This window comes from Palaemon carinicauda, chromosome 9, assembly GCF_036898095.1.
Source record: "Palaemon carinicauda isolate YSFRI2023 chromosome 9, ASM3689809v2, whole genome shotgun sequence".
In the NCBI taxonomy this organism is placed as follows: Eukaryota; Metazoa; Arthropoda; class Malacostraca; order Decapoda; family Palaemonidae; genus Palaemon; species Palaemon carinicauda.
In genome coordinates this window covers 161,381,729-161,386,728 of record NC_090733.1, presented here as the reverse complement: position 1 = coordinate 161,386,728, position 5,000 = coordinate 161,381,729, and the positions used below count along the sequence as shown (strand labels likewise).

The 5,000-nt window shown below is 36.9% G+C and overlaps 1 long non-coding RNA gene across 1 annotated transcript in view; it reads right to left on the bottom strand.

Moving 5' to 3' along the window:
• The window catches only part of LOC137647323 (uncharacterized), a 151,762-nt gene that overhangs the window by 146,190 nt on the left and 572 nt on the right, over window positions 1–5,000 (bottom strand). The window lies entirely within an intron of this gene.

Sequence of the window (5,000 nt, the reverse complement as noted above, 5' to 3'; positions counted from 1 at the left end):
ATAATTTCTTTATTTCTTACTTCTCATATAGTTTATTTTCTCATTTATTTTCCTCACTGGACTATTTTTCCAGTTGGAGCCCTTGGGTTTATAGCATCCTCTTCTCCAACCAAAGTTATAGCTTAGCTAATAATAATAATAATAATAATAATAATAATAATAATAATAAATTATTTATTCCTTACTTCTCATATAGTTTATTTCCTCATTTCTTTTCCTCGCTGGGCTATTTTTCCAGTTGGAGCCCTTGGGCTTATAGCATCCTGCTTTTCCAATCAAAGTTATAGCTTAGCTAATAATAATAATAATAATAATAATAATAACAATAATAAATTATTTATTTCTTACTTCTCATATAGTTTATTTTCCTCACTGGGCTATTTTTCCAGTTGGAGCCCTTGGGCTTATAGCATCCTGCTTTTCCAATCAAAGTTATAGCTTAGCTAGTAATAATAATAATAATAATAATAATAATAATAATAATTTCTTTATTTCTTACTTCTCATATAGTTTATTTTCCTCACTGGGCTATTTTTCCAGTTGGAGCCCTTGGGTTTATAGCATCCTGCTTTTCCAACCAAAGTTATAGCTTAGCTAATAATAATAATAATAATAATAATAATAATAATAAAGAAACTGAGGGAGAAAACCATAGCTTTAGTATGAAGTAAAAATTAATGGACAGAAAGAAAGAAGTGGGAATAGAGGTATTGAAGTAGGCTAAAAAGTGAGTGCTGCTATGAAGTTTTAGGGACAATGCAAAGACCTGCAAATAATGTCTTTCTTTGTCTTGTTTAATTTTAAATTAATGGATGGGTATTAAAAAAATGGTGATAAGGAATGGCCCTGGGGATAATTACAGTTTCATAACCACTACAGTATTTGGACTATGAACCCTCCAAACATATTCTTCTTTTCCTGTCACTGCCTTTATCGATGTTCCCTTTAGAACACACACACAAAATTATTCTACTCATCCATTCCTAAAGAAAAGTTTCCCTTACCTAAACATACCTTATAGCCCTCTTGTAATATCACTTGCAGAAATATTATGGTGCTACTATAGTGTGAGGTCTACCGCCATATGTCGCCTACCCAGGTGGAAGCTGAGGTCTACCGCGTGACCAGCGTCCCAGAGCCCCGCACCTAACCGTGAACTGCCCAAATCCATCAAAACGTGGCCTGCCCATATAAAAGGAAGCAAATAGATCTCCTAAATCAGTTTTACCCTCGGCCTAAAAGAGATATCAGCATTCTACAGTGAACCACCAGCAACAGGAGCACACACACAGGCAATTGAGCGATCGTGGTTGGACGCTAAAATGATGATTCTGAAGAGATTAATGCGAGGTGTTGGTCGTCAGCTGTTCCAGTCTCATCTTGATCATTTTTGCTGGAAGGTGATGAAAAAAACTTCCAATGATCTATTTGTGTCATTCTTGGAAGATGTACGAAGTGTGTATCGCTAGAGTAAATGTATGGAAATATATGATAACCTGTTTGATGTACGAAGTATATCGCTGGAATATATGTATGGAAATATATAATAACCTGTTTGATGTACGAAGTGTATCGCTAGAATAAATGTATGGAAAGATATGATAACCTGTTTGATGTTCGAAGAGTGTATCGCTAGAATAAATGTATGGAAATATATGATAACATGTTTGATGTTCGAAGAGTGTATCGCTAGGATAAATGTATGGAAATATATGATAACATGTTTATTTTTACCTTTATTCCTTTTTTTAATGTAATTAGAAATCCAATTATCTATTTAAGTCATTTTTAAGATATGTGTAAATTAAGTGTGTATTGCTTAAACAAATGTATGAAATGTGTTTCATCTCTAAGGGACGAATAATTCAGCGGTAGACCTCACGCTATAGTACTAACGGGAGGTAGATCTCACGCTATAGTGTGGTAGACCTCACGCTATAGTAGCACCAATATTATACAGTAGGAAGCTGCCGGAAGGACGTTCCATCAGGACAACATGGCTTGAGCCCATAAATAGATTTTTCCTACGTCAAAATCCGTTTTAATCCCAACACCAGCATGTGTTCTTCCCATCAACAATTAGTGTTCTTCCCTTTTCAACATTTTACTTGCCATACATTGTAGTGGTTTGTGGACTGGCCAGATGTAGCACGCAGATTGCCTAGTGTCTGTATGCCGACAACACTAACGTTCACTATGCAAAAAGATAAAACAGTGGAATACCCAGAAATCTTGGCAAAAGGTAAAAAGTCAAGAGAACTGGGCACCGGGCACCACCCTTCAATTTTTTATATTGGGTAAGGGGACCCAGCTAGAACCTTAAATTTCCGTATTATCTTCTCTTGCCTTGAGCTTGGTGAATTAACAGGTAGTGAAAAATCAACAGAAATAATAAATAACTATCTTCTTTTTAAGGTAGTAGGTTGGCCAGGGCACCAGCCACCCGTTGAGATACTACTGCTAGAGAGTTATGGGGTCCTTTGACTGGCCAGACAGTACTACATTGGATCCTCCTCTCTGGTTACGGTTCATTTTCCCTTTGCCTACATACACACTGAATAGTCTGGCATATTCTTTACATATTCTCCTCTATCCTCATACACCTGACAACACAGATTACCAAACAATTCTTCATCACCCAAGGGGTTACTGCACTGTGATTGTTCAGTGCCACTTTCCTCTTGGTAAGGGTAGAAGAGACTCTTTAGCTATGGTAAGCAGCTCTTCTAGGAGAAGGACACTCCAAAATCAAACCACTGTTCTCTAGTCTTGGGTAGTGCCATAGCCTCTGTACCATGGCCTTTCACTGTCTTGGGTTAGAGTTCTCTTGCTTGAGGGTGCACTCGAGCACACTCTCCTATCTTATTTCTCTTCCTCTTGTTTTGTTAAAGTTTTTATAGTTTATATAGGAGATATTTATTGTTGTTATTCTTCTTAGAATATTTTATTTTCCTTTTTTCCTTTCCTCACTGAGCTATTTTCCCTGTTGGAGCCCCTGGGCTTATAGCATACTGCTTTTCCAACTAGGGTTGTAGCTTAGTAAGTAATAATAATAATAATAATAATAATAAGATTTCTTCAAGCTGAAGTAAACTTTAAGAAAATTAGGAGAAAGGGAAAAAAATTTCTAGGGCTGGTAACAGGACACGGTGTAAAAAATATATTGAAAGAGGCTTATCAAAAAAAGAACAAAAAAACAAGTTAAGTACAGTATATCAATGAGAAAATTTCTAAAGCAAAAAAAAAAAAATAAATAAATAAAAAAACTGATATCCCTTTACACTTGAGCCTCACAAAAAAAAAAAAAAAAAAAAAAAAAAAAAAACTGCCCACAATTGGACACCATATGAATACAGTACAAAGTCCTCAATAACAAGTAATTCAGTTTGCATTCATTTCGTGAAAAAACTCAACTCACCAGAGTTCAATACTGTATTGTTTTTATGTGTGTGTGCAGCATAGAATTGTCTGCCTTCTCCTACACACTTACTGGAAGAATAAAGATTCTTCACAAACATCATTTCATCACAGTCAGGCTAATTCATAATAGTTTTGTCAAATCCTCTCGCACTTGGGAATTTCTGTCAAGATGAAAATTCAAATGCCTGCAAAATGCTTCACGTGGCACTCGAAAAGCAATTGTACTTGTATTTTATAAGCTTTGTATACTGAACAACACAGATGTTCCAAAGAAGCTAAATCTAAGTTTTTTCATATAAGCTACACTCCTATATGCAAAGTATATGTCTCTTGTTTGTGTTTACTTGTGTTTTATAGTGGCAAAAAGCCAAGAAAGTCATATGCAGGACAAAAGGACACTGCAGAGTCAGAAACGGGACTTTCTAAACTAGCAGGTCTTGGCAAATCTGGACTGGTACTCTTGGAGTCAGCAGAAAGTGGTTCCAATAATGGAATGCTGGAATATTCCCAACTCCCTGGAGGATGAACGACACCCTCCTCTCAGAAAGAGGATCTTACGAATCAGGGAGTTGGAAATTTGGGGCCAGGAGTGTGAACAACCAATTCGGGAGTCAAAATTGGGGTTTCACATATTTCAGTGGAGCTGTTCTCCCACAGTTGGAAGACCACACGATCTCGAATAGAATCAGGATCAGGCTTCAATTTAGGAGTCTCATCAAAATTTTCTGGAGGACATAACCAAGCATCCAGGGCTATTTTCCTCCAACTGGCTTAAGAATAGGCTTAGGCTGAGTAATAGTTCTCGTTGAACAGTAACTTTTCCTGTCATCGGGACTTGTTACAATCTCGAGAAATAAGGTATGATGCGACTACTGCAGTCACCCCATAGGAGTCACCATCACTAATAGAACCAGAACTCTCTGAAACTTCAGAGGGAGTCGGACTATTCTGGGTCTCGGTTACAGGACCAGGACCCCTCAGATACCAGAAAAGTGCCTTGTAAGATAGACTGGAGGTTCAAGCTAGGCCTTTAACTGTATATGATGAGCTTTTACCAGTTCCCCCATTAAGTAAGGATACGGCTGTTAGGTTAGGTAGTTTGTTTAGGTTAGCTGGTGTCCTTTTTTATTGCTAATTCTACATGTGCCCTTATTCGTATGTTGAAACAGATTCTTTAATACATTTCCCACCCAAACACCCCAGTTTTCCACTGGGGGTCCCCCAAGATTAGAAAGGTTAACAAATAAGGTAAAAATACTGTTCCTCCTCAAAAAAAAAAAAAGAAAAAAAAGGATCAGCTTTAAATAATGCACTATGTACTTCCTCAGATAAAAAAAAAAAAATTATCAAAATTAGTAGCTGCAGAGCTATTGTATAGAAGTACCCATCAGACTTTAAAGTGACCTAAATGTGATTTTGTGTTAGCTTATACTGCAGATCAGCACAATTTCTACTGTAACTTAACCGAGTGAAAAAAAAGACGTATCAGTTATAAGGTAAAGAATTATTTGTGATTTACTTTGATTGTGTCCTGGGAAAGAGTGACCGGATGAGGGGGGGGGGGGACTTGGCTCCTGGTT